Source organism: Ostrea edulis, chromosome 4, assembly GCF_947568905.1.
Source record: "Ostrea edulis chromosome 4, xbOstEdul1.1, whole genome shotgun sequence".
In the NCBI taxonomy this organism is placed as follows: Eukaryota; Metazoa; Mollusca; class Bivalvia; order Ostreida; family Ostreidae; genus Ostrea; species Ostrea edulis.
In genome coordinates this window covers 9,967,541-9,984,388 of record NC_079167.1, presented here as the reverse complement: position 1 = coordinate 9,984,388, position 16,848 = coordinate 9,967,541, and the positions used below count along the sequence as shown (strand labels likewise).

At 35.4% G+C, this 16,848-nt stretch overlaps 1 long non-coding RNA gene across 2 annotated transcripts; it reads right to left on the bottom strand.

Annotated features, from left to right (window-relative positions):
* Window positions 1–490: 490 nt before the first annotated feature.
* On the bottom strand, window positions 491–4,613 carry LOC130053983 (uncharacterized). 2 transcript variants are annotated; one of them, XR_008802209.1, is made up of 3 exons: window positions 4,209–4,613; window positions 3,198–3,347; window positions 491–1,000 (listed from the first exon to the last, which is right to left on the bottom strand). It is a non-coding gene; the product is annotated as an uncharacterized LOC130053983 (long non-coding RNA). The 2 variants fall into 2 exon arrangements; XR_008802208.1 differs by lacking the exon at window positions 4,209–4,613 and having other exon boundaries at window positions 3,198–3,743.
* Window positions 4,614–16,848: the final 12,235 nt, after the last annotated feature.

The window sequence follows — 16,848 nt, the reverse complement described above, 5'->3', positions numbered from 1 at the left end:
TGTAACTTACACAACAGGGAAATGAGCCTCTAAATAAATATTTCTTTAAAAAAAAAAAGATATGCATTTCATTCCAAGAATACAATTTTGTGTAATTTGTTTCAGAGAGCAATTGTGATGCCTACTAGTGTAGTCATGTGTAGACTTTCAATCTTTCAGAGTGCCATTTCCTTTAACTATAATCCTACAGGAGTCAAACCTTCATTGATAATGCATATATATGAATCTTTCTACCATTCATGATTTGTATGAAATTCACCTTTATATGTGATCAGCTAGGTAAAAGTCTTTGCAGTGTATATTACCAAACTCCAAGGATGATGCCTTCAACATACATATTATTTTGTTGAAGCCCACCCCCCCCCCCCCCCCCAATTTATAAAAATCTCACTAATAAAAGTTCATCCTGAAGGCTTCTCACATTAAACCGACATATGTACTAATGCTCCTCTTTACAAATTTTAACCCACCAGACAACTTTGTTGACAAATATTTAAGATTTATTTATTATGTCATCTTTTTAAAATCAAGATGTTAAAATCATTCTAGAAATGGAAGTAATACATGTACATGTCAATATCAATAACAACATGAAAATTCATCTAAAAATTTATCTATTAACAAATATAATTATATGTACATAATTGTATGCATAACAATGCATGTACATGTACTTAATTTCTTAAACATGTATTGTAACAAATTCTATTTTGCTGAATATCAAACTTTTTTTCATTTTACTGTCAATTTTTAAATGTCCATGATATCAATGAATAAATAAATATATAAGATGACATCAATGTAGCAGATGGACCATCAGCATGGATTGATCAGTGGGTAGAGTACCAGACTACGGGTCGTGGGTTAGATTCTCAATCCTGCCATATATTTTTGAATCATTCCTCTGCTCGTCCTTTTACACAATCATGGCAATGGAAGATGAACATTTCTCGGTTTCGCAAAAGATTTTTCAGGCCATTACTGCAATGTACCCATAGACCTACAAAAATAATAGTATTACATTGATTTAAATAAACAACTGTCATTACACTGCAATCAAATTTCATAAGGCTTGAAAAATACATGCAACATAATTGTTAGTTAAATAAACTGTAAAATTGTGATAATACTGATTTTATTTGTATATCTATATATACCGTACACCATATCTGGGAAGATATCATTAAGTATCACCTACAATTTCTAATTTTAATGATTTATAACCCAAGAGCCCATATTAAGAAAAAGATTTCAAATGACCCCAAGGTCAACTTTAGTATTTTTTCATTAACCATTCCCCTTGTAATGAAATTGGCTTCTTTCCAAACTAGAAAAAAAAAAACTTTTTAACAAGAATGATAAGTTTCAGTTAAGGTCATTCACGTTTATAAATAAAAAATAATTTTTTGTGACATTTCAGGTACAATTCACTTGCATTCTATTTTCTTTCTACAAAATTCTCAGGTTTAATTAGTCTAGAGTTAACATATTTTGATAGTTCCTGGTTGTGGCAAGTAGAAATGTAAAATCAGCTGATATGTACTGCAGTAAGGTATATGAATGGGATTTTACTGTAGCAAAGGTGAGAAAAATCTTTAGCACAATTGAGTATTGAACCTGGTACCTTTGCACTGAGCTACTCAGGCTGACATATAATACATGGTAGTACAACATTATAAATTTAAAGGGGCATATTTGCTGTGAAAGTGATTTTTATCTCTCAAAATCGCCCAATGGCAAAGGAATATGTATTACTGACTAATAAAAATATTTCTTTAGTAAAATAAAAAAAAATAACAAACAAAAAAAACCAACAGAAACCTAACAAGAGGCCCACAGGCCTCATCGGTCACCTGAATACTAGTGGAAAAGTATCATTACTTCCATGGACAATGAAATCTAGAAAAAATTTCCTGTTCTAAATATTTAAGCTAATTATATTCTAATGTTCAGCAACAGTATAAAACACAAGATGTGTTCTTAAAACTTCACATCCCTCAAAGTGCATACACTGATGAAAGGCTTTAAATAGGTGTATTCACATGAAAACATCAAAAGATATGACTAATTTGGACTCATCTTAAAGTCATAACCCTGGGTTGTGAAATTCACCATTTTTTGTACATCCTTTTCTGCATTTATATTTTATACAGTATCAGCAGACTTACACATAAATACTATATACTAGGTTTAGCACCACCCTGGGGTCAAAACCCTTACTCTGGGGGAAATCAAATTTACAATTTTGGTAAAAGACTACCTGATCTATCCATTTAGTTTCAATTTAGTATCAATAGCATTAAAGAAGATGTAATTTAAGTGTTTTATACACATAAACACTATATAACAAGATTTGCCCCGCCCTGGGGTCAGAACCCCTACCCCGGGGATCATGAAATTTACAATTTTGGTAGAGGCCTGCCTGCTCTACATCACTATGCATTTAGTTTTTCTTATATATGTGTGTTTCTTGATAAGATTTTTGAAAATTGGTCCCACTTGTCCCAATGATGCTTCATACCAAATTTGAAAAGAATTGGACTGGTAGTTATTAAGAAGTTAAAAATGTTCAATTGTTAACACACAACAAATGAAAACTAATTGCAATAGGTTACTGAGTAAACTCAGGTGACCTAATAAAAGTACATTTGATAACCGTTTTTAGTGTAAAGAAATATATAAAGAAAAATTATTGGCTTGCAAGATAATAATTATTTAATCACCAAAATTACATATATTCATTTCCTTGCTTTGAGATTAAAAGGTGTTTCAAATAACTGAATACATGTGTTATTACTGATCAGAAATATATAATATAGAGCAATTTTTATTGAGTGTTGATTTCAAATTTTGGTGACAAAATTACAGTTATTATTTTGGAAATCATGCAAGAATTTTTAATATCGAGGAGATAAAAAATAATTTCAAACAAACATAGTGTATGTCCTTAGATTGGTTAAATTTCTATTTGCCAAAAAGGTGAAGATATGCTTAGACAGACAGGTACTAAACATGCAAAATGGACAAAATTTGATCATAAAAACTCATAAATTTATGTTCTTAAATCTTTGCCTAAGGATTTAATCATCAATGCATTACAAAAATCATTACATCATGTACCATAATTTGTTTTGGATTTTTTAAAACTTTGTAAGTGCAGAAATGATTAAATGTGTACAAACAGTGGATATACTTACATCATATATATGTACTGTACATCTTGCATCCCAATCCTAACCCTGAGGCATCATGGAAAATCTTTCAGGAGAGGACATGAAGAGAAATGCATCTAAATCAAGGAATGCTGCTGTCTGTTGGCAATTTATTTCTTGACCACCTTTATGACCCTTTGAAAAATAACAGAGGTCAGCTAACTTGGATATCTAGTGCATGTTACATTTTATCACACCTAATGTCTCCAATTAATATATAGTCAATGTTATTCTACATTAGATAAATTAACACTGACTTCACACAGTTATACAACTGTATTTGAATGCGATTTTGTTTCACAATATTTTCTGAAAGTTTTGTACATGGATGTGCACAAGCAATAATTGAAATGATGCTAAAAGAGACTGTAACTGTTCTCATCTGGCACCGAGTCCATTCACCCTATCTACCTGTTCGCCCGGAGTATATATTGTTAAAGCAATAATAATTTTCATATTTTATAACCATGCAATAGAGGGGCACGTACAAATCACACATTTTAGAATTAGTGCCTATATATATAATGTATATTTTAGATTCATTTTTCACCAATATTCTTGTTTTTCTTTTTGCGAAATGATGTGAAAACATGTGCGTACTTGTGTACAGGTAGCTATGATACTGCTTTGATGTTGTCCCAGTCATGAAATTAAAAAAATGGGATAAATAATTTTGAATTTCAATTGTGGTATTGTCAAAAGTTTGAAGTTACCATGTACACAAATGAGCTTGTGTCTTAATGTGTTAATAGTGGGCACATATCAAATTGTAAATAACTAACACATATGTATATGTGCTCACTATTTAGAAATTAAGATCCAGGCATTATAGCAGCTACATAGGTTGAGAACAAAATGAATAAGGGACTGTGATTTTACCATGTGTGTCATGTACTGAATCCACTTGAAGACAATTTAACATTATTTAGGGGCCTAGTGACGAGTAGTCATTGGTAAAACATTTAAGGTTATTACTACACAAACAACTTAACTTACTTGTCAGTCCATGCTGACTTCTTTTTGAACACCTACAGCATCGCAGATCCATGCACAAGTCAAATGCGTTAAATTTGATGAACCTTCCATTTGGATTTGTAAACAACACTGAATAACGGTACAGTTGATCGACATGCCGTTGGCAGGCATACGTATACGTTGAAATTCGTTGCTTTCTCACAAAATTCTGTGTTCTTTTTCGTCATAATGCGGCGGTAGCGCAGGGAATTCAAAGTAAATGAGCAAATTCACACTTTTTACGCTTCGAAGTGAAAATAGCCACTGCGCACGCGTACGTGCAATCGTACATCGTAAGTTACGTTTGCGGCTACGAACGGTTTTGTAAATACCAATTCACGAGTACGTAACTCTAATCTTAAGTCAGACGTAAATCCTACGTTTACGTCTACGTCTACGAACTTTAGTAAATATGGGTCCTGATGCCGAGCGTTTGGCGATGGAACTGTCACTACCTGTTTTAACGAATTAGGTGTGTCGCGGCCGGGATTCGAACCCCGAGCCTTCCGCATGCGGGACGAACGCTCTAACCTCTCGGCCACCGCGGCGATCAAATATATGTATAATGAAAGTAACTCTTGGATCAAATATAATAATTAAAGCATGTTGAAACCTTTTAGCATGTAATGTTGGCGTGACACAGGTGTGAGCACCCCTCACCTTTTCTTTTGAACTATTCTTTTGATTGGGTTCGATATTCCAGTAAACTATTTCCGTAAAAAAAAAAACCACCAAGTGATAATAGTAAAAGTTAAGAAAATTAAGGTAATTTGAGTGTTTATTACCACAGCAAAATTCTACTCGTAAACATTGACTACGATTGACGCGCCAAATACAGCTAGCCTGAAATTAGGGGTGTTTTTTTTTTAAAGTCCCGGTCGGACTCAGGGTCCTCTAGAATCGCACATGTTCCTACGGACGCTCAAGCAAGAAGTTGTGTTTTCAGTAGGCTCATCACTGTAGTCGTGGTATTTATCTAGTCTCCGTAAGTATTCTGGTTTATTTCTTTATAAATAAATGTTGTTCAGTTTATAACAAAGTCACTTTATTGACCTCGCCGGTAGAATTTTTTTTGCCCATCTGCGCCGCGGATTATTGCTGGGGCCGTCATTTTGAAATGTATGTCAAATTAATTTAGAACTACTTCTTTGATCTTTGTGATCAATAAGATTTTCAGATTTTGTGAAGGTTTGTGGCTCAGCAGTTATTAAAATGCTGTGGTATTCTGGTCGAGGTAGTCCTAGATGGTTAGGTGACGGGGGCATCCTAGGGGGGTGAGGCAGTCAGGCACGAAAGCTTGGCAGGTACCCAGGTAGGGGGTGCGGGGTCACCGGGTGGCAGGGGTGTTACGAGGAGAAACGTGACATCTTGTGGGGTTACTTAATGAGCACCCGAGGATGGAATGCGGGGCCACAAGGGGACTTGACATTTACCAAAATGACCAGTGATGGAATTCTACTGTAGCTTCAGGACAGGGTCAGGGGACCGAGATAAGCAGACTGTCGCTGGAGGCTCGACTAGAGTTGACCAATTATCTGTTGCGAGTTGCTGGGAATATGGCTCAGCAGTTAGCGAGGTATTCTGGGAGTGTAGGTAACTCTTCCCCAGGACCTCTGCTCAAGGATGATTTGGGGGTTGGGTGGGGGGTGGGGGGGGGGGGTTGTTGCCTGTAAATCCAGGTTGAGATAGTTTGCCTCTAGGTCAACGCGGTCAGTTATATTGGACAAAAAGGTTAGTTGTCACAGCGTGGTGGGTGTGCCATGCCCTAAAAGCCTCAGTAGTAATGGGGTTATACATTGGGGGAACACTCCTTACATTAGTCCCAAGAACAGTGTCTGAGAGGAACATACTAGTAATGGTATTTATGACCAACCTCAGTCCCCCAGCATGTGCCTATCCGCACAAGTGGAAGTTCCTCTGGGTCCCTGTGTTACCAGTACATCTTCCAGAATCAGTCAAGTGTTGAAACGTCACAGTTGTTAGGGTTCTAGACGAGTGATGTGTCCGTGGGTCATGAGCATTAGAGAGGGGGTGTTTTTTGATCGCTCGCCAGACAGGTGATGAGATGATTGAAATCTCTACTGGTAAGGCATATCAATACAGAAGGCTGATGGTAGGGATGACCCCGAGTTGTTTGGTCAGTGTGTGTCGGTTGGTGCGTTTCCTGGAACTGGGGTTCGAAATAGCATGGGGTAAGTGTTCCGTAAACCCTTAGGGGCCCTCGGTTTGAATGGTCAAACCAGTAGTGCGGAACAACGGGGCATAGAGGTTGCTCGGACTCCAGTTTGGCATCCGATGGATGACCAGGTCTGGGGGTTATAAAACTTTTTTTAGCACGTTTTCATACTGGAACTCTGTGCTCTAAATCGTACTCATACTTAAAGTGAAGGTTACAAAACTTTTATGAAATCATTTTCATACTCAAATACTACTCAAGGTTTTTTCGAGTATGCTTGGAGCTTGCTCAGAGTTGTACTCAAAACAAACATGGATGAGTTTGTGTATGAGTATGGTAAACGTTTTATACAGATGTAACCAAGCCAGTTCTCTGATGCAGATTATGAGTCTGGGATGAGGATGCTTTCAAGTGTAGTGCTGGTGAAGATAGCTTAGTCTGCTGTACACGGCATCTTTCCTTGTGGTGATTAATCCACTGACCTGGAAGATGTGATGTTTGATTTGAACATATTTTATTGTATACGTGCATATTATACAAACGGTTTGAACACGAGTTCTTTCAACTTAAGGGGTTCGCACCTTGTGTTGTAATGTCCTCCGGTGTAGTGTATCATGTCCTGATGCGTCTGTCCAATATGACACCTGTCCTACGACATGTTCATGTGACGAAGTTCGTGACCATATGTGGTTGTGCTGTGACTTTCCTGTTAATGGATTTCCTGTGATGAACAGTGTGGCCGTGACATTTTGTGTTGTGAACATGTTTTGGGGCTGCTAAAGTGGTATGATTTTATAGACTAAAGTTTATTATACTGTAAATCATAGGTGTATGATCCAGGGGTTTCAACAGTCTCGATTGAAGTCAGCATTTCGCAAATTCTGTGGTCGTTATAACGATGTAGTTCGTCAATACAACCTATCACTGAGTCAAATGTTATCTGACGTGTTTCATACCGATTGTTAGACCGTTCTTGGCACACTGATTTTGACTGCGGATTGCTCCGTTTACCTGATCAGGATATAGGGCTCACGGCGGGTGTGACCGGTTGACAGGGGGTGCTTACTCTTCCTAGGCACCTGATCCCACCTCTGGTGTGTCCAGGGGTCCGTGTTTGCCCAACGATCTATTATATATTGCTTATAGGAGTTATGAGATTGATCACTGTTCGTTATCTTCGCCTTTCATTCGTTCATTGATTTGTAAGATTGTATGTACATGTATTTATTAGAAGCTACAGTGCTACAGGTTAAACTTGTCGGAATTAAGAAATTCATCTCTAAAACGGGGTTGGGGGAAGGGTAGTGATATTTGAGACGGATGTTTGGAATTCCGGTCGGGATCACGGTTCTCTGGAGCTGCACGTTTTGCTGTCTCTTTTCCCGCGAACGCTCACGTTGATATGTGTGTTTATAAGTGTTTTTCTGGTGTTGTTCAGTTTATAGAAAATCACTTGATGAGTAAATTGTGATGTAATAGGTTAATTTGCCGTAGAGGTAATTTTCATTAGTCGAAGAAATAGTATTTAACAAACTTTAAGACAGGATTTACAGTATTCAAAAGCTTTTATATGAGAAGAAGAAAACTCTTGCTGTAACCATCCACGACATTTAGATATACCAACGACCCTTTATAAACGATAATTATTTTCCTTCATATGTCGATTCCATATATCACAGTGAACTCGAAATGAAAGACACCAGAGTCTTCAACAACTGCTTCATACTTAGAGATTTTGTTGAGCATAGATGTTTATAGCAAACTAAAAAGTCAACTTTATGACAAACGGGATGACTGCGTCGTCAACTTCCCATATACTATTATCACCTGTATGTGGTGTTTATTTCTCTCAACTGATTCGATACGCAAGAACTTGTTCTGTGTATGATCTGTTTTTAAATCAAGGTAGACTACTGAGAAATACGTTGATGTTACAGGGGTTTCAACAGTCTCGTTTAAAGTTAGCATTTCTCAAAGTTTATGGTCGTTATAAACATCTTATTTACCAATACAACCTATCATTTGGGTATAATGCTGTCTGAAATATTTCATACCAATTGAGCCGTTTTTTTATACATTGATTTTGACTACGGATTACTCCGTTTATTCGATATATGGGGCTCACGGGGGTCTATCGCTCAACAGGGGATGCTTACTCCTCCTAAGCACCTGATCATACCTCTCAGTCTGGTATGTAAAGGGGTCCGTGTTTGCCCTACTCTTAATTTTATATTCTTATAGGAAGTATATGAGATTGATCACTGTTCGTTATCTTCAAGTGGAATCTACCAAAACGTTGATGATAAGGAAAAATGGATACTAAATGTTGTACGTTTATATAAACAGAGTTTTTTTTGTTGAATCTGTTTTCTGTAAGACTAGGTCAAGTCACTTCTACATATTGATTAAATAAATGGTTAACGACAGTGGCTGCAAGACTGAATTGACAAGGAATTTTACAATCTGGTCTAGCATATTAATCTCCGGAGTGTATGCAGAATATTTTGTCGTATATTTTATCTTCCACATCATCATCAATGTCAAACACGAGTCTGTGTTCTCCAATCTGTCCGTGAAGCACCATGCCGATTTTATCCGGGTGTTTGCGGAAAGCTTGTTGATGATGTCCGAAGTAAGTTGCGTGACATCGTCACTCAAGCGCGGATCGTTTTTTGTTTTCTTTTTCAATGCGGAGTAGTGTCGCATCAGTTGAGATTTTGACTAGTTGTTTTTAAATTTTACAAGTTTTGGCCGTTGATAACCCCTTCTTACGGAATACGATGAATAACAATTATATCCTCATCCGAAACACTCACACCTGTATTGCTTTGCACTATTTTTTTGAACATTTCTTTTGTAATTAGATTCAACAACTAGTGAGACAGTTTGACATCCGGTATATACCATGTGTCAGTTAAACAAGATTATTGCCTGTGTGCATTGTGAGTTTGGGTGTTTGCCATTACAATGTATATGGGTTTTTTTTTTATGTTTCTCTTCTCTAAGCTATACTTTTTCTCTTTCACACTTCTATTCTTTCCTTTCTATCTACTTACTATTGTCCAAATAATTACGAGATTTGGTTCTAAAGGGTATCTTTTACAAAGCTGTAAACTCCGTTTAAATGGTTAAAATACTTTCCGTAAATTGTTAAGGTTTCGGAGATATTGCAAAACGTAGAGATGTTTTTAATTACCTGAGATCTTTAAAGTACAATATTTACTGTTTACAAGACACATACTTTTCAAGTGATATTGAAAATGATGTCAGAAACCTCTGGGGTTTTCGATGCTATTTCAATTCTTTTGCTTCAAATTCAAGAGGAGTTGCTATCCTTACAAATAATAATTTTGATTTTAAGGTTATTTCTGAAAAAGGTGATATACATAGAATTTTTTTGTTGCTTAAGATATCGACAGATAGTCGTGAAGTGGTTCTATGCAATACTAATGGTTCGAATACTGATTCACCAATATAATTAAATTTAGATCCTATGATCCGCTCATCTACTATCGCTACATTAATTTTAATTAGATTGACTGATTCACCACAGTTTTTTGAAAATATACAGACACATATTGATGACATGCAGTGTGAAAATATTATTTGTTGTGGAGATTTTTACCTGGTTTCAAACCCAAACCTCGATTGTTAACTATAAGTGTATAAATAATCCAAAGGCTAGAGAGAAATGTTTTAGAAATGATAGAAACTTATGGGTATATAGACCCTTTTAGACAATTACATGAAAATCTTCGTAGATATTCTTGGAGGGAAAAGTCCCCACTGAAACAAGGCCGATTGGATTTTTTTTTTTAACTTTCTGAATCATTGTTATCTAATTTAGACACTTGATCCATTGAGTCTAGCTATAGACCAGATCACTGCAATATCCGTGTCATTAAATTTTAATGATTTTAAGAAAGGACAAGGGCTATGGAAATTTAATAACTCCTTAATATCTAGAAAGTATTAGAGGTATTATTTTAAAGGTTAAGAAATAGTATGCAGTTCCTGTTTACAACATGGACAACATACACAAAATGGCAGGTGAGAATATTTTCTTCACTATAAACGATCAACTATTTCTTGAAACTTTGGTCTTTGAGATAAGGGGTAAAAGTATCTCTTACTCTTCATATATCAAAAAGAAAAAGAATAAGGAAGAACAAGATTTGGTGAAAGAAATTAAAAGTATTGAGGAAAATGCTTCTGAAGGTAAGTTACATGTAGATGAGTTATATAACAAAAAACAAGAGTTACAAAAATTAAGAAAATATAGACTACAAGGAAATTATATTAGAAGCAGAGCAAAATGAATAAAAGGAGAAAAACCATCAAATTATTTTTGTAAGCTTGAATAGAGAAACTTTACAAGTAAATCCATACCTCAATTGGAATTGGATAATGGAGATAAATTATATGATCAGTCACAAATTTTGATTGAAACCAAATGTTTTTTGTGAACATTTATATAAAATCAATCTGAATAATGCTGATTTTGATTTAGAGAATGAATTAGTCTATGATAGCATCCCAAAACTTTCTAATGAAGAGTCAGAATGGAGGGTGAAATTACTTTAACTGAAGCATCAAATACACTTCTAAATATAAAATCAAACAAATCACCAGGATCTGATGGTTTTTCTGCTGAATTGTTTAAAGTCTTCTGGAAATATATTGATGTGTATATTGTTAGATCCATTAACTATGGTTACAAAAATAATATTCTATCCATCACACTAAGACATGGTGTAATTACATTGTTACCAAAGGGTGACAAACCTAAGCAGTATCGGGGGGGGGGGGGAAACTGGCGACCTATAACTTTGTTAAATACAGTATACAAAATTGCCTCTGGTTCTATTGCAGCTAGATTTAAAAACCATTTAGACAAGATAATTTACCCAGATCAAACAGGGTTCATATCCAACAGATATATTAGAGAAAACACAATATTAATATATGATATTATGTATTATACTGAAGAAGATGATATCCCTGACCTTTTGCCACTTATTGACTTTGAAAAAGCCTTTGATACTTTATCGTGGAATTTCATACAAAAAACTTTGGATTTCTTTAATTTTGGTCCATCTTTAAGAAAATGGGTTCGCCTTTTTCATACTAATATAACGTCTACAGTTAACCAAGGCGGCAATCTGTCTGAAGTGTTTGATATTCAGAGAGGGTGTCGACAAGGAGACCCTTTATCACCTTATATATTTCTAATATGTGCAGAAATTCTAGCAATACAAATAAGAAAAAAACGAAAACATTAAAGGCATTACTATAGGAAACGACACTTCAATTATTCTCGATGGAGTCTATCGGAAACTCTAAATACCTTACAAAGGTTTTCATAAATGTCTGGCTTATGTATCAATTACTCTAAAACTCACACCGCATGGATTGGCTCTAAAAATACAGTAATGACGTTAGGAATTATTTTTGATGTTGACTTGCACAAAATGCCTAAGCTATATTATGATCCAAGATTAGTAAAAATCAAATTCATTCTAAATCAATGGGGGAAAATACATTTAACCCCCTTTGGCAAGATTACATAGTCGTTAAAACATTAGTTCTACCCCTATTGAATCATATTTTTATGTGTATCCCCAACCCATCTGTGATTTATTGTAAAGAATTAGAAAAACTGTTCTTTTCATTTGTATGGAATGGTTCAACTCGTAGAGTAAAAACAAGATGTCCTTGTTAAGAAATATGAAGATGGAGGTCTAAAGATGATTAATCTAAAATCTTTCATAGCATCAATGAAATTATTCTGGATACGACATCTTATTTCTACAAACAGGGAATTGAATAACTTAATACCTGGCTTTGAACTAACTAGGTTCATTTCTTCTGGGATTAAATATGTCAAGTTACTCTTGAAATCCTTGAAAAATAACTTTTGGATAGATGTAATAAAAAATTCAAATCCTGGGTTGAACTACAAAATGCTCGTACAGAATCAATTGCTACTGTAGATACACTTCTATTTTATAATCATATGATTCATATTGGTGGGAAAACATTTTTAATAAACAACTCTTTGACAGTAACATCAGACACATAAATGATATTATTGAAGAAGTTGATAGTTTTTTTAGTTATGAATCTTTTTGTGATACTTATCCGAATGTGAAAATCAATTTCTTAGAATATGCTAGCATCATGACTTGGATTAAAAAGTCTTCCAAAACATTAGTTTTAAAAAGTAGGCATATCCATTTACTATGTCAAACATATACAATGTACTGAAATGTAAAACATTCAAATGCTTTTATGAACTTCTCAATAAAATTTCTGTGACAACTGGCAAAACGAGATGGAGTGAGCTCTTAGAAATAGATAACACTGAGTGGATTGATTGATTGTTTTGCTGTTTTCCGCCACACTCAACAATTTTTCAGTTATCTGGTGGCGCCCAGTTTTTATTGGTGGAAGAGAGAACCCAGATACAATGTACATGGGAAGAGACCACCGACCCTCCGAAAGTAAACTGGGAAACTTTCTCACTTACCGGCGCGAGCGGGAAACTTTCTCACTTACCGGCGCGAGCGGGAATCGAAGTACTGAGTGGAAAATAACCCACAAAATACTTTTCATAATAACAAAAAATAGTAAACTAAAAAATGTGTACCTTTTGTCACAATGAGGAGGAAACAATAGAACATATATGGTCGTTATAACGATCTAGTTCGTCAATACAACCTCGCATTGGGTCAAATGCTGTCTGACGTGTTTCATACCGATTGTTAAGCCGTTCTTGGCACACTGATTTTGACTGCAGATAACTCCGTTTACCTGATCAGGATATAGGGCTCACGGCACCATCGGACTTTGGCGTGACCATCGCACTTTAGAGTCTTACATATTTATACAACAAGGTGTATAGAGAGAAATTTGAGTGTGCGTTTGCAATATCAATTTCAAAGTTATTCTATGAAACACAAACATTTATTTCTTATAAAAATGGTGATAAAGAAAAATTTGATGATGCCCTTGGGATTTTTTCATAGTCTCTCTCTCTCTCTCTCTCTCTCTCTCTCTCTCTCTCTCTCTCTCTCAAATAACTAAATACATCTGTAATTCTATATTACATCTATATTATGAAGATATTTACAGAATGTTTGTTGAAAAATAATATAAAAAATAGAATAAAATTGACAACCCATAGGGCATCAAGGCTAGACCAGTCCATTTTTTAAAAACAAGAGGTACATATGTACTATGATCAATGCTCACTAAGAATACCCCCGTTTACCTCAATCTCCCAAAGGGTGTTGTTAATAGGTATAGATTACCGCTTTCCTGAGAGTAAAAAAGAAAGAGCATGACAAAACCTTTGGTAGACTCTTCTCTAGGGAGAGAGAAATTGATAAGAGATAAATTCGATAAGGAACATCTTCATCCCATGGGTAGTCCATATGTATGATATGGTAACTATAGATAGAAAGGATCACGCTTTAGAGCCCGGAAACCATGTTGCTACTTCGATGTCCACTGCGCTTGACCTTTGACCCCAAATTCGATAGGGATATCTTCGTCCCATGGGTAGTCCATATGTATGATATGGTGGCTGTAGGTGGAAAGGATAACGCTTTAGAACCCGGAAACCATTGCGTCTACAGATGAACGAACAGACAGACAACCCGATTCTAGTACAAACACCCCCACAACTTTGTTGTGGGGGGTATAAAAAGCTTCCGTTTATTTTACGACGATTAACAAACAAATTCTGCATATTTTAAATGCTTCTCGTCGGCTCAGATTTTGGCGTGAAGGAGTCATTGGTGTGGAAGAAAACCGGATTACCCGGAGGAAACCCACGTGTCCGAATGGGTGGTCACAATACCCTGTCACATGCTACCATTGCCGATCCTGAGGATTGAACTCATGTCGCAGTGGTGAGAACGTTAACCGCAACCCTGACAGACTAGTATACATCGGGAGGTAGCAGACAGGTGTAGTAATCTCATCCGGAAACGCTAACCTTAAGACGATGTCCCAACTGTGACGTAAGAGAGCTGCAGCTATGCTTAGTAGGTAGGTTTATGACATAAAATAAACTTTAACATAAATAGCACGGTAATTAAAATAATGATATTGAAAGGAGAATTTCATGGCAATGGGTAACTTTAAGATATTTTACATTATTGAATAAATGAATTACTAAAAGTGTGGCAATAGTATCCCAGGAAAACTCCAAGGTTTATTTCCAATGGCATCCTGATGTGTCTAGTAATTATGAATGATAAAGGTAAAGATAAATAAAAATAATGATACTGTAGATACATACATAAAAAAACCCAGAGAAATCTTGAAATATAAAAATATCACTCAGTACTAGATCCTAATATTAGTTGAACAGGTTTGAATGGAGACATTGCGGCTAATTGGTTTTGGTTTAATAGACTTTAATCAAATAAAAACGTTTTATAGATTTCTTTAAAAGCAGTTTTATTCTTGATTTCCTAATAGGTGCTGGTAACATATTCCAGTCTCCAATTCCATTATCATTGAAAGAATTTTGCTGTGTGGAAAAATAAAATCCATATTAGAGGCAGACCTGGTATTTCTTGAAGATGCACCTATGTTAACATAAAAAATCTCAGACTAGCAAGAAGGTACCTTTCGTTAAAAATATTAAATGCATGATTTAATTGTTGTTGATTCACTCTGTTTTCAATGTTCAGTAAATCAAGAGAGGTGAGTACATTATAATTAACATAGTCTAAAGGACACGGATCTAAGACAACTCTAGTTTCAGGGTACTTTACTTTGACACATTTGCAACTTTTGTTATGAGGACTGAGATTGACCTCCATACCACGGAGCACTGGTATAGTCTATATGGCATTGAATAAGAGCTGAGAATAATGACATTTTACTATTAATAAAACATGCCTGTATAAACAAGCTTATTAATGATAACCCTCTGTACCAATTCACAAACAGAAGACATTCTTTCATTAAAACTTGATCTAAAATGTTGATAAATGCATTTGGGTGAATTAAGTCAAAAATTTTATTGCTGTTTAGCGTCTTTTTACGTAAATGAGAATAATTATGAGAATAATTCACTTGTTGGCCTAACTCCAATCTGATAGAGATTGATTGATTGATTTCCGCCACACTCAACAATTTTTCAGTTATTTGGTGGCGCCCAAATAACTCTTTTTATTAGTGGAAGAGAGAACCCAGATACAATGTACCTGGGAAGAGACCACCGACCTTCCGAAAGTAAACTAGGAAACTTTCTCACTTACCGGCGTGAGCGGGATTCGAACCCGCGCCGACAGAGGTGAGAGGCCGTGTTATTTTGAGCGCGATGCTCTAACCACTACGCCACGGAGGCCCCTCAATGTAGAGAGTACAAACAGAATACCTTAACTTAAAAGTTGGAAAAGAGGTCGACTTCCGGTTTGTTGGCTTTTATCAACTCTTTAAATCAATTTCGTAAAGAAGGCTTTCCGGTTATCAGGTTTTCATTAACTTGATTACAATGTCATTTGGCGTGTTTAAATACAACCTATCATTGGGTAAAATGCTGTCTGACGTGGTTCATACCGATTGTGAGACCGTTCTTGGCACACTGATTTTGACTCGGATAACTCCGTTTACCTGATCAAGATATAGGGCTCATGGTGGGTGTCACCGGTCGACAGGGAATGCTTACTCCTCCTATGCACCTGATCCCACCTCTGGTGTGTCCAGGGGTCCGTGTTTGCCAAACTATCTATTTTGTATTGCTTATAGGGGGTTATGAAATTGATCACTGTTCGTTATCTTCACCTTTCATTACAAGGAATATGCATGTAAAATATAAAAGCCCTATCACCTTCGTAATTTGATATTCGGGACATACATGTATAACTTTTTGTCTATCCATCTGTGTGCAAAAACATTAACATTGGTCATTCTTTAAAGGGACTGGTTCACGATTTTTGATAGAAATATTTTTCATTTTCGATGTTAAACATTAAAAATATAACTCATTTAATGTTGACAGCCAAAATTTTGACCTTCTGAATGCAAGAATAAAAGCAATATTTTAGCATTAAATCTGTGTTATGTAAACAAAGACTCGAGTCTTTTTATGTATACAAACAAACAAGTGAAATATTAATTTTGTAATATAAAAAATATCATAATTTTGTATAGTCACAAATTCTAACTTTGAGATGTCACATTTTACCCAAAGAATGCTTGAAATGTGAAAGATCTAATAAACTTAGATCAAGAAAAATTAAACATTAACAGACCGCAATCTTTGTATACAAAACAAATAACAAACTCTCTAAAATGAGCTTCTGTGATAATGTTTAATCTTAATTTTTAGATGAAATCTTTTTAAACACATTAGATAGTAGATTTTGATCATTAAAGGTGAAAAACAAAATTTTTGGGAAAATCGTGAATCAGTCCCTTTAAGAG